Raw genomic sequence first — 13,613 nt, forward strand, 5'->3', positions numbered from 1 at the left:
CCGCGAACTGGCGGAAGTTCTATTTCCGAAAATTTCTGCTGAGTTTGGAAAACTCAACCGATTAACTTAAGTCCGCGAACTTGTTTGTGAACTTAAGAGGTTATGACCTAAAGATGTGCTCTGAACATGAAACTTAAATTACTAAGGAATGCTTTATGCAAACTGTGGCTATAAAGTTCATGAGCCGATTCATCGAATCGAATCATCTTTGTTTCAATTGTGTCTTGTGTAGTTACATAAGATCCCATAGCAATTGAACAACTCTCTAACTAGTTCATTTGAGTCAATTGAACTAGTTATGGTGAAAAATAATATGATTTATATGGAAGTGATCATATGGGTAGATACCACATGTATGAGTCTTAATTACCTAACTTGATTTGTGATTGAAATTCTTAAATATAACAGGTTAGAAACAATTGTCAAAGCCATGGATGCTGGTTTTTATTGTCAAATAAACTTTTTCATACTCTTATGGTAACCATTCTTGGTGTAAATCCTTGTGGAAAAGTTTATTCTTCCTTCTAAGCAAGTTAGCTATTGGTCCAAACACTTTTGATTACCATATTAAAGTGTTTGTGATTCCTGCCTAAGTTAAAATGTGATTTATTCACATAAATATAATTTTTGCTAAATAAGTTATCTATTTAATTATTTTGGCAAGAGTTTTAACTAAGGAAAGACTCCCTTATTTAGGAGAGTCATGTAAAAGGAAAATAACTCTTCTTAGCTTCCAAGTTATTGTTCATTATAAATAAGGAGTTCGTGAGTTTACAAGTTTTTCATCCCTTTGGAAAATTGGCGTAAGCTCTACAGGTTGTTTTCCACGTCTTCCGTTCTTCGTGAAAGAGAGTGAGATAAAAGTCTTTGTATTAGGGATCACAAAGCCAAGATGGATTTAATCTTCGTGATTGATCATACAACTTGTAATCTAGGTTTTTCACCTCTTGTCTATTCTAAGGTTTTCTCTTCTGATATAAAACCATTCAAGAGTTTTTGATCATAAACCCTAGGTTTTGATAGATTTCAGTTTCCGATCGTATACCAACACTTGTTAGTCGAATTCGGAGACTAGAAAGAAAAACTTCTTTTGAGGCATCTCGTAAAAATCCTTGAGAATTTTTAAACAAGATATCTCTAGATTTATTCTAGTTGTTCTTGTGGTAGATTTATTAGGGTTTTCTTAGCTTGGAAATTGATCTTTGGAATCACCCAAGTTTACTTACGGAAATCAGGTTCACGGACTCCTTATGTGTACGCATACTGATTGTAAGTTAAAACCCTAATCTACAAGTTTGTTTTGATATTACTTTTACCTAGTAATTGTTTTTATCAAAATAAACACAAGATTTCCAAAACCTTGATTCACATCTAAATGGAAATCAAACTGGTGTTTTGTGCAGACAAAATATCAAATCGTATCAAACTGGTGTTTTGTGCAGACTGTCTCCCGTGTAATAACTTTTTGTCGAAGTAGACGGGGGATTGTCCCCTGTCCAAAAAAAAAGAAGAAAAACTCTACATAGACGGGGGACGGTCCCCCGTTCAAAAAAAAAGGCAAAAAAATTACCTAGACGTGGGATAGTCCCCCGTCCAAAAACAAAAAAAAAAAAGCAAAAAAAATTTACATAGACGAGGGACAGTCCCCCGCCCAAAAAAAACAAAAAAAAAATTACACAGACGGGGACAGGCCCCTTTCCAAATAAAAAAAAAAGACAAATTTTTTAGACGGGGGACTGTTCCCCGTCTAGTGTTCCACTTACAACCACTCGTTCATATGAACGAGTACACGGTAGTGTTGGGGGTGAAAGTGAGGTTGGTAGTCCCCATAGTGGCCTCTAATTAGACCAAATTGGTAGTCACTCTTTCAAAATGAAAGAGTTACATTACCCATATGATTTGCTCTAAGGAAGTATAAGTCAAACTATTCATCGATACCTCCAGAAGAAAAAAAAATGATCAGTTCGGCTGATATTTCGTTTCATCTGTTGGCCGAACTTCATTTTTAAGTGTCGATTCCAGTTCTTTTGATTTAAACCTAGTTTATCAATCAAACAAAAGAAAATAAAACATGAATTTGTGTGAATACTTTCTAGTGTACAATTCCTTGCAATTAAGATTTGCTTCTCACTCTACAACTTAACTCAAATCGATATTTGCTTCAACTCCTTCTTCTTTTTCACTGATTCGCAGATTAGAAGAACGATTAGAACCCCTACATTTAGTTGAAGAAGATGAAAATTATAATTGGGTTCGCAGTCACCTGATGTAGGGAAGAGAGAAGGAAATAATAAAAAAATAAAAAAAATTAGAAGTATGGAAAATAAGTAAACTGATAAATTAATCGAGGTTAACTTAGTAATTTACCTATCATAGGATACCACCCCCACCCTAGTTAGTTTAATCCTATTGTAAAACAAGATTCGAAAATAACTCACATGAAGAGTAAATACTAAACTCAATTGGACTCACTGCTAGCCCTAAACCTTCGGAGAAAATCCCTTGCATTGGGCCACATGTTATAAATGGTTACTAAGCTCCAGTTATATAAGGATTTTCATCAATTATAGAGAGAATATATATCTAATGTGGAACGATTTTTCTATAATTAAGCTATACAAAATAAAATAACATATCAAAATATACATATAATTATGATTTTTCCCCTTAGTGTTGAATGAGGAGACCAACTATATTTTTTGCTTCGTCTCGGTAAAAATCCCAAGACCAAGTCTGATTGCTAAAATCACAACACCAAGTCTACGGTTTACATATTGATTTAAGAGATTTATTCCACAAAAATTTTGTTCAAATAATGTGTATATGAATTATTAAGCAACTTTTCTTTTAAATTGTCAATTTGATTTTGGTTGAAAGTATTTTTTTTTCGACATTTACATTATATCTAACTAGCAAAGACACACGCGCGATGCGAGTGCCATTATGTTTCAAAACAAATTGATCTTTTCATTCCATAATCTTTCAATTAAGGATATTCATTTACACAAAACATTTTTTTTTGCTCCACATTGTACTTACCGGTAATAAAGCTCAGAAAACTGGACATGCTAGATTAGGTTTATACATCGGGTATCATGTTTAGCTGCTCGTGCCGAGACAATTCCAATGAATGACGACATACCAAAGCCAGAATAATAATGCATTGGTAAGTAAGAAATATTTGGGTTTATCCTTCGGCGTCTTCGCTAATGCAGTGACATGTGAACAATGTTATCTCATTCTTCACCTTTCATGCTCTGATATTGCGTCTTCAACATTTTGTTCCTTGGAAGATTGAAACAGATTTCATTCTACATCTTGTTCTTCGACTGTGATTGTTCCTTGATGGGTGACTTTTGAAGCTCTCTTATAGGATCTTTAATGCTTCCAAATGAACGAAAAAAGATTGAAAAAGAATTATACTTTGCGGTGAACCCCCAAAAGATGAGAAATCACAAACTGACCAAAAAGCTTATGTTGTCCTGTGTGATGTAACTTAAAGATGAGAACGTAACCTTGAAAATTGTCCAACTATTTATTTGGTATGGAACCCCTGTAGAATCCCCGAACTCCAACTTGCGGAAATTTTGCACTAATATCTGGGAAAGATAATGTTGACGCTTGTAGTCGAGTCTGGCATAAGTAATGTTAATCATTTAACATGTCTTCATCATGGGGAGAAAAAACAAATATCCACATGGAAAAAATATAACTAAGCATCTATGGTTCAGCATGATAAGCTCATTCGAATCCCCACCTAGTTTTTCGTTCGAGTCCATAATATTACAATTCGAAATAATTCAGGTTGGACGTTGGTCAATCATAGTTGTTAAATCCGACCTTGTTTGTTGGATAAGACTTGATTGATCTTGAACAATTGATTTTGTTATTTTCACATTGTTAGACCAGTCTGGACTAACCTTATTTCAAGTGGACACTGTGTTGAAATTAGTGATTGTTGCTTAAAGAGGTTTATACACGGTGGATAGTGAATAGGTTGTGATTAAAACAAAAGACTTTGTTTCAAGAGCTTCACACTAAAATTAGGTTTACGGACTTGTTTCTGTTTAACTTTGATTGCGTTGAAATAGAGATAGTAAACTCTTTGATATACTTTACTCTAGATTGAGTCTGACTGTCTAGTTGATTCTCTAGAAAGTATATTCGAGTTTGTCTATTCAGATTGCCAAACAAAATATTGGGTGGTGTTGTTAGAACCCCGCTTTTTCAAATCTGATTGCTAAAATTTCAGAACCAAGTCTGCATTTCACCCATTTATTTAAGCTCTATTATATGATTATCTGCCTGTAATACCATTTTCCTTTTTTTTTAAAGTTGATGAATATTTTTATTCTTTTGGTACTTATAACGATTCAGAGCATCTTCGTAGTTTAGGCATCTTCACTGCCGTCTGAGTATCTAAAAAACTGATAGCTCACACTTCTAAGATTTAAGAAATTTCTTCCACGAAAATCTCTTCAATAATTGTTGATCTAATTAAATTTCTTTCTGATTAAACGACTTTTCTTTTAACAGGCAACTTGAGCTTGGACGAGAATATTCATGTTTTGACACTTTTATATATATCCATGTCATACGTAATAATATTTTCTTAGCTAGTATCCTTTCTTCAATGATAGTGGATATTGTCTTTATATAATAAAAATCAATTACTGAATATATATCCAGACGCCTTTAGAAATATTGGGAACTAAACAAGAAAGATTTATCTATATTTTCATTAGGCTACATTTTTTTTAACTGTATTCACTTATGTTACATATCCAAACATAGTTAGAAACACTCTAATTTAATTTGGAATCGGTTAAGAATGACTAATTCAACATAATAAGATTTTTAACATTAATTCAATCACATGAAAAAATTGTTTTAAGCTCGGAGAACACACTAACTCAAAAGAGCCCAAGACGTACTTGTTCATTACTTGGATATATGAAATACCTAAACTTTTGTTTAGAAGAAAATAACAATAAAAAACTCTATTTTTGTTTTTAGTCTACATTCAACTCAAAATCAAACTTTTCTCATTAACTATCCCTTAAAAATATGAAGAGCAAATCCTATGGGTAGTCCCAAAATGAAGAGTAACTCTTTCATATGAAAGATGACTCATTCATATGAACGAATGAAGCCACTATGGGAAAACTTAAAAAGGAACATTACACGGGGGACTGTCTCCCGTGTAATAACTTTTTTTCGAAGTAGACGGGGGACTGTCCCCTATCCAAAATAAAAAGAAGAAAAACTCTACATAGACGGGGGACGGTCCCCCGTCCAAAAAAAAGGCAAAAAAATTACCTAGACGTGGGATAGTCCCCCTTCCAAATAAAAAAAAAAAAAATTTTAGACGGGAGACTGTTTCCGGTCTAGTGTTCCACTTGCAACCACTCGTTCATATGAACGAGTGCACGGTAGTGTTAGGGGTGAAAGTGAGGTTGGTAGTCCCCATAGTGGCCTCTAATTGGACCAAATTGGTAGTCACTATTTCAAAATGAAAGAGTTACATTACCCATAGGATTTTCTCTAAGGGAGTATGAGTCAAACTATTCATCGATACCTTCAGAAGGAAAAAAAATGATCAGTTCGGCTGATATTTCGTTTCATCTGTTGGCCGAACTTCATTTTTAAGTGTCGATTCCAATTCTTTTGATTTAAACCTAGTTTATCAATCACACAAAAGAAAATAAAACATGGATTTGTGTGAGTACTTTCTAGTGTACATTTCCTTGCAATTAAGATTTGTTTCTCACTCTACAATTTAACTCAAATCGATTTTTGCTTCAACTCCTTCTTCTTTTTCACTGATTCACGAATTAGAAGAACGATTAGAACCCCTACATTTAGTTGAAGAAGATGAAAATTAGAATTGGGTTCGCGGTCAGCTGATGTAGGGAAGAGAGAAGGAAATAACAAAAAAATAAAAAAAATTAAAAGTATACAAAATAAGTAAACTGATAAACTAATCGAGGTTAACTTAGTAATTTACCTATCATAGGATACCACCCCACCCTAATTAGTTTAATCCTATTGTAAAACAAGATTCGAAAATAACTCACATGAAGAGTAAATACTAAACTCAATTGGACTCACTGCTATCACTAAACCTTCAGAGAAAATCCCTTGCATTGGCCACATGTTATAAATGGTTACTAAGCTCCAGTTATATAAGGATTTTAGTTAATTATAGAGAGAATATATATCTAACGTGGAACGATTTTTCCATAATTAAGCTATACAAAATAAAATAACATATCAAAATATACATATAATTGTGATTTTTTCCCCTTAGTGTTGAATGAGGAGACCCGCTTTATTTTTTGCTTCGGGTCGGCAAAACTCCCGAGACCAAGTCTGATTGCTAAAATCACAGCACCAAGTCTACGGTTACATATTGATTTAAGTTTTATTGTTTAATTAACAGTTTGCCCCAATTTTTTTTTTTAAAGTTGAGTATATTTTTTATTCTTTTTGGTAGTGACTCATAGCATATTCGCCGAACTTTTAATATCTAACGACCGATTACACCTCTAGGATTTAAGAGATTTCTTCCACAATTTTTTTTTTCATATAATGGTTATATGAATTATTAAGCAACTTTTCTTTTAAATTGTGAATTTCAGTTTGGTTGAGAGTATTTTTTTTCCGACATTTACATTATATCTAATGTAGAAATTAACGATTTTCTTGTAAGTTACACAAACAAAATTCACATAAAAATCTATATTCGTCTTTTTTCTTAGTGTTGAATGAGGCGAGTTAGGAGACCCATTTTTATTTTTTGTTTAGGGTTGTAAGATAATTTTTTATATGACCAATTATCTTTATTGGACCCATGTGAGAATCTAGGTTATATTAGGATATTGCTAAATATTTAATTCCTGGTTTATATCAGGAGTTGATTTCCAAAATTCCATGACCAAATCTGATTGTTAAAATCTCAGAACCAAGTCTGCATTTTACCCATTTATTTAAGCTCTATTGTTTGATTATCTGCACGTAATACCATTTCCCCCTTTTTAAAGTTGATGAGTATTTTTTATTGTTTTTGTACTTATAACGATTCAGAGCATATTCATAGTTTGAGCATCTTCACTGCAGTTTGAGTATCTTACGAAGCTGACCACTCCTGTAAGATTTAAGAAATTTCTTCGACAAAAAACTGTTTAATAATTAATGGGCTAAGTAAAAAAAAATTCTGATTAAGCAACTTTTTTCTTTTAAGTTGCAACTTGAGTTTGGACGATGATATATATGTTTTGACACTTTTATACATATCCATTTCATACACAATTAACATTTTCTTAGCTAGTATTTTTTCTTTAATCATAGTGGATATTGTGAATAGTTTTTATATAATAAAAATCAATTACTGAATATGTATCCAAACACCTTTAGAAATATTGGGAAGTTAAAAAGAACGATTTATCTAAATTTTTAGTGGGCTTACATATTAAATTTTATTCTACTATATCTTCACTTATGTTACATATTCAAACATAACTGGAAACTTTAGTTTCATTTGGAATCGGTTAACAATGTCCAATTCGGTATAATAAGGTTTTTAACTTTAGTTCAATCACAGAAAAAAAAATTGTTTTAAGTTTGAAGAACACATTTAGTTAAAAGGATCCAAGACGTAATTATTCATTACATGGATATATGAAACACCTGAAATGTTTTTTAGACGAAATAACAATAAAAACCTTTATTTTTATTTCTAGTCTACATTCAATTCAATATCAAACTTTTCTCATCAACTATCCCTTATACAGTAAAGGAGTATAAGTCAAACTGTTCATCTGCACCCTCAGAAGGAAAAAAAATGATCAGTTCGGTTAAATAATATGTTTCATGTATTGGCGGAACTTCATTTTGTAAGTCTCTATTCCAGTTTTTTTGATTTAAACCTAAATAGGATTTATGGGAATACTTTCTAGTGTACATTTCCTTGTAATTAGGATTTGTTTCTCACTCTACAACTTCACTCAAATCGATTTTTGCTTCAACTCCTTCTTATTTTTCACTGATTCACGAATTAAAAGAACGATTGGAACCCCTACATAAAGTCGAATATAATGAAAATTGAAGTTGGGTTAGCGGTCGGTTGATGTAGGGAAGAGGAAGGAAAGAATAAAAAAATTAAAAGTATAGAAGATAAGTAAACTGGTAAATTATTCGAGGATAACTTTGTAATTTACCTATCATAGGACACCCCTTATCACCCCATTCTAGTTGGCTTAATCCTTTTGTAAAATAACATTCCAAAATAATTCGCATGAAGAGTAAATACTAAATTCAATTGGACTCACAGCTAGCCCTAAATCGTTGGAGAAAATTCCTTGATTTGCGCCACATGTTATAAATGGTTATTAAGCCCAAAGTATATAAGGATTTTCATCAATAATAGAGAAAATATATATTTAATGTGGAACGATTTTTCTATAAGCTATATACAAAATAAAATAAAATAAAATCACATATCAAAATATATCTAATTGTGATTTTTTTTCTTAGTGTTGAATGAAGGGACCCGCTTTGTTGCCAAAAATCTCATGACCAAGTCTAATTGCTAAAATCACAGTACCAAGTACCACTTACCTATTAGTTTAAGCTTTGTGGTTCGATTATCTACGTGTAATTACCATCTTGCTCCCATTTTTTGTTTTTTTTAAAGTGGAGTGTATTTTTTATTTTTTTCGGTAGTGGCTCATAATATCTTCAAAGTTTTAGTATCTTCGCGGAAGTTTTAGTATCTAACAAAACTGATTACACCCATGGTATCTAAGAGATTTTTTCCACAAAAATCTTGTTCAATGATGGTTGGATTAATTATTAAGCAACTTTTCTTTTTAATAGGCAACTTGAGTTCCGTTGAGAGTAATTTTTTATTTTTCTTTTGACATTTACATACCGATGTTATACACAACATTCTTTTGGCCAGAATCTATTCCTCAATGATAGTGGGTGTTGTGATATTTCTTCATAAAAAAAAAAACCAATCACTAGATACGTATCAAACAACCTTTAGAAATGGGCTACGTATTAAAATTTTGTGGGCTACGTATTAAAATTTGCATTTACAGTATCTTCATCTGTGTTACATATTCAAATATTGTTGGAAATTGATGCTGTAATTTCGTTTGGAACCAGTTAAGAATGACCAATTCAACATGATAAGGTTTATAACTTTGATTCAATCAAGAAAAAAATTTGTATCAAGTTTGAAGAACACACTTCTAGTCAGAAGGACCCAAAACGTACTTATTCATTGCTTGAATATATGAAACACCTAAAATGTTATTCAGAGGAAAACAGCAATCAACAACTCTATTTTTGTTTCTAGTCTACATTCAATAATTCAATATCAAACTTTTCCCATTAACTATCCCTTAAATGGTAAGGGAGTATAAGTCAACAGTCTATTGACCACGCATGCAAACACATACAGGAATCATCTGGACTTCAAATAATTATAAATTGAATTTTATTTGGACCCATAAGTAAGGTTCATCCATGCAGGGAATCAGTCTAGTCTAGAGACCAGTACTCTAATAAGACTGTTTATTGACCGAAAAGTGCACACATTATGTCTTTCACAAATGTCATTTTGTGGCCTAAGAACTTCCCAGTTGGTGAAGCTGTTGTGATAGAAGCTGTATCATGGCGTGGCAAGTCCTTTGGATGATCATCAGTTCCATAAAATTTTGTAGCATAGAATCACATAGTATTTTTTTTTTTTTTTGAAGCATAATCACATAGTATTGTTATGTATTACCTCCATCTTAAAAATAAAAAAATACCACCACTTTTTCATTTTAATCTAAAAATAAACCAAACTGAAAAATTGATAATATATCCTTTTAGAAAAAGGAGAGAGTAGTATATAATGAACATTACATAATAACAAGTTGCTTATAAGAAAAAAGAAAAAAGAAAAAATACTCCTACATAATAGCGAGTCCAATAACTGGACTTATGTCACTCTTAATCCTGGAGTGTAGGCTTTGCTTGCTCACAGTAACTGGGCCTATGTTTAAAACGCTAAACTTGGGCAATTTTATCCACTTCCGCTGTTTGCCTCTTTTTCTTCTTTGAAATCTATTGTAGTAAACATGTTTTAAGGGTCGTTCATTAGAATTAGATCTTTAGTTTGTCTTTTTTTTTTTGATCCGAAAAGAGAAGATATATTAGAATAACAGAATTTACAGTAGTCTACCGATGATGGCAGAAACAAACAACGAAAAGAAAGCTATATTACATGAATAAGTTATCCCAATCATTAATCGCAGCAGTAGAGAAGTTCACATGAACTCTGTTTCCAGCTGCTGCGGCCCATTGGAGGATAGAAGTCTTAACTTCATTGACCAGATCGTCATATGTCTTGAAGATATGGTTTGAATCAAAGGTACAGCTGTTGCGCTCTTTCTATAAAGACCAGAAGATTGCTGCCGGTATCAAATTCCAAATATAGTTTCCATCGTTTGTAAAGGTTGTATTGTGCCAACAAAGAGCAAGCTGCATAACCGATCCAGGAATTACCCAAGCATATCGAGAGGATAGGCAACAGCTGAGACCATACTTTGAAAGCGACTTTACAGTGTAAGAAGAGGTGGCTTTGAGATTCTAAATCATCACCACAAAGGACACATGAATTATCCAGCTCAATTCCCTTACGCAGGAGTACATCTTTAGTGTTTAACCTGTCGTGAACTAAACTCCAAACAAATAGGTTGATTTTGGGTGGAACAACGGCCTTCCACACAAAAAGATATGGGAAATTTTCTATTCCATATGATTCGACCAGTTTACGGTATAAAGTTTTAACGGAAAACACACCTGAAGGATGAAGTTTCCATCTTCTCGTATCTGGAAGTTGATCTCGAACCGGTGGAACATCACCAATGACAGTGAGGAGAGTGGCGTATTCTCCAGCTTCTGAATTAGTTAGGACACGTTTGAAATCAAACCTCCAATTCCCCTCCACAGAAATCATATCGGCAAGCCTAACATCTTTGTCTCTAGCCAGTTTGTATAGGTTTGGAGATAAAGTAGCTAAAGATTGCTGGCCACACCATATGTCATTCCAGAATGCAATTTCGCTGCCTGAATGCAAATAAAGTGTTGAGTTCTCACTAACTAACACCGTGGAATCTGCAATAACACGCCAACATGAAACTCCATATGTTTGAGTTACTTTTCCAGGGATCCAAAAAGAGAAATAAGTACCGTATTTATCTTCAATTATCCTATACCAGAGTTTATTCTTTTCAGCACCATATCTCCACCCCCATTTAGCTAGCAATGCTAAATTCATAAGCCTAAGATTGCATACTCCTAATCCACCTCTTTCTTTACTAGCCTGAACCAGGTTCCATCTTCTTTGTACTCCCACAAAAAATTGCGCATCTTTTTCTCTAGAATCTTGATGACAGATATAGGGGCCTTGAACAAAGAAAAATAATAAGTCGGAAGAGAAGACAAGATGCATTTTAAAAGAGTAAGTTTACCTCCTGTAGATAACGATATCCTTCTCCAAATGGGTAGTCTAACATCAAATTTCTCTATGATAGGGTCCAAAATTCCTTTTGATCCTGATTTTGCACCGAGTGGCATTCCCAGGTACATAAAAGGTAAGGAATCAGTTTTACACCCAAATTCTTCATCCCATAAAGATAGTTCAGGAACATCGCCAACCGCAATAAGCCTAGTTTTGGATGTGTTTACCTTTAAACCGGCAATAAACTCAAAACAATGAAGAGTTGAGAATAAGTTATGCAACTCCTCCTTTTTATGATCTACAAAAAATATAGTATCATCTACATAGTGGAGATGGTTAACATTAATACTTGTAGGTGAAACAGAAAAGCCACTAAACAAGCATTGATTCGCAGCTCTATCCATGAAACATGAAAAACCCTCCATTGCAATGTTGAACAGAAGAGGGGACACTGGGAATCCTTGTATTACACCTCTTGTACTTGTAAAATACCCAAAAGGCAAAAACTTGATAGCTAAGGAATTAAACCTAAAACTATGGTTATATTTACACCTGCAAGTGCACAGGATCTAAAGTAGAAAGTGAATAAGCAGGGGTTTGTCCACAGGGACTTGGAGGGAGCTATTGTTGTTTTCCTAGAGATTTTTGTGTTGTGTTAAAACACAACTGAGCTGTTTTGGTGTAACTGAATTAGTGACAGAAAGTAAAGTAAATGTGACAGTGAAGTAGAATAAAAACAATGAAGCAAAGGTAACAGTGGCAGTTAACAGGAAACAAAACCAAATAAACCAAGGCTGTTAGCCAAGGGCAGGGAGGAGTTTTCAGCTGTGGCTAAGCTAAGGCTTAGAATCCACCTTGTGTCCTAGCTAAACAATGCAATTCTAGGTTTAAAAACTTAAGCATCCAACTAGAATGGGAAGAAAATCAGCTTGCTCACTGATTTTCCCCCACAGGCATATCAGAGCACCAACTACTTCCCATTACTCAAGCAAAACAGGCCTTCCTAGCAATTCATCATTCATTAGTGCACTAAGGTTTCATCTGAGCCTCAGCAGTGAACTCAGAACATAATTAACACTACAATGGAACTAAACATGATCATTTAAGCTACTAAACAGTGAATGAAAATTGCAAAAGAAGAACCCTAAAAATTAACAGTGGAATTAAATTAACATTGAGAATTAAATTAACCCAATTAGGGGGTTTCTCGGCTAACCAAGAACAACCTTTTACATTCCCTGCAACTTGCCTTTTATAGCTTTTCAAAAAGCCCTAATTTTGTGAAACCCTAAAATTCGAAAACCTAAATTTTTAATTGAAAAAAAAAAATTCCTTACTGTTCTCGCGATTTTGATGTCGACCCATGCTTTATCTTCTCTTCCTCCTGCTCCTGCTACGTTTCTAGCTTCATAGCCATCAACCTAGTTCGTCACTTTCACACGCCAACAGTGAGAAGAGGGGCGTGAAATCGACGAACTCGATTGATAGCTAGTAGGGGAGGTCAGTGGTGATGATGGGTTTTAGTTGTTAGGGTTGTAGGGTGGCTGGTAGGGGCGGATAAGGTGGTGGCAGGGAGTAGGTGGTGAAGGTGAGGTTGTTGCAGACGGAGGTGAGGGAAGATGGAGTCGATGGAGAAGAGATTAGGTGTTGTTTGGTTTAGGGTATAGGGTTCGGTCGCTATGGTGTGTAGCGGGATCATCGAGTTCGATGTTTGGCGATTCTCGACCGTGGGATATGGAGATGAAAGATCAATCTGACGGTGAGATGAAGTGGATCCTGCAGCGACCGTTGGATTATACAATACAACAAAATTAACGACACCAGATGGAGTTAGGTGTTGTAGTGTTAAGCGGAAGTATCGAGGTTTGATGCGCAGGCAAAGAAGCAACCGTAGGATGCAGATGCGATCCAATCTGACGGTCGGGAATGGAGGCGGGTATGGATATAGAAAATGGGTTTGGGTAAGGGTTTTGGGCCTTGGGTATGCCAAGCCCATATCTTCTTCAAGAACAATTCTTCCTTCTTGAGCCCATTCCTAGCTTTTTGGACGTGCGCTCCATTCTTTGCGGCTTCCTTGCGTAATTCCTCCCGGCTT

Source organism: Papaver somniferum, unplaced genomic scaffold, assembly GCF_003573695.1.
Source record: "Papaver somniferum cultivar HN1 unplaced genomic scaffold, ASM357369v1 unplaced-scaffold_15, whole genome shotgun sequence".
Taxonomy (NCBI): domain Eukaryota; kingdom Viridiplantae; phylum Streptophyta; class Magnoliopsida; order Ranunculales; family Papaveraceae; genus Papaver; species Papaver somniferum.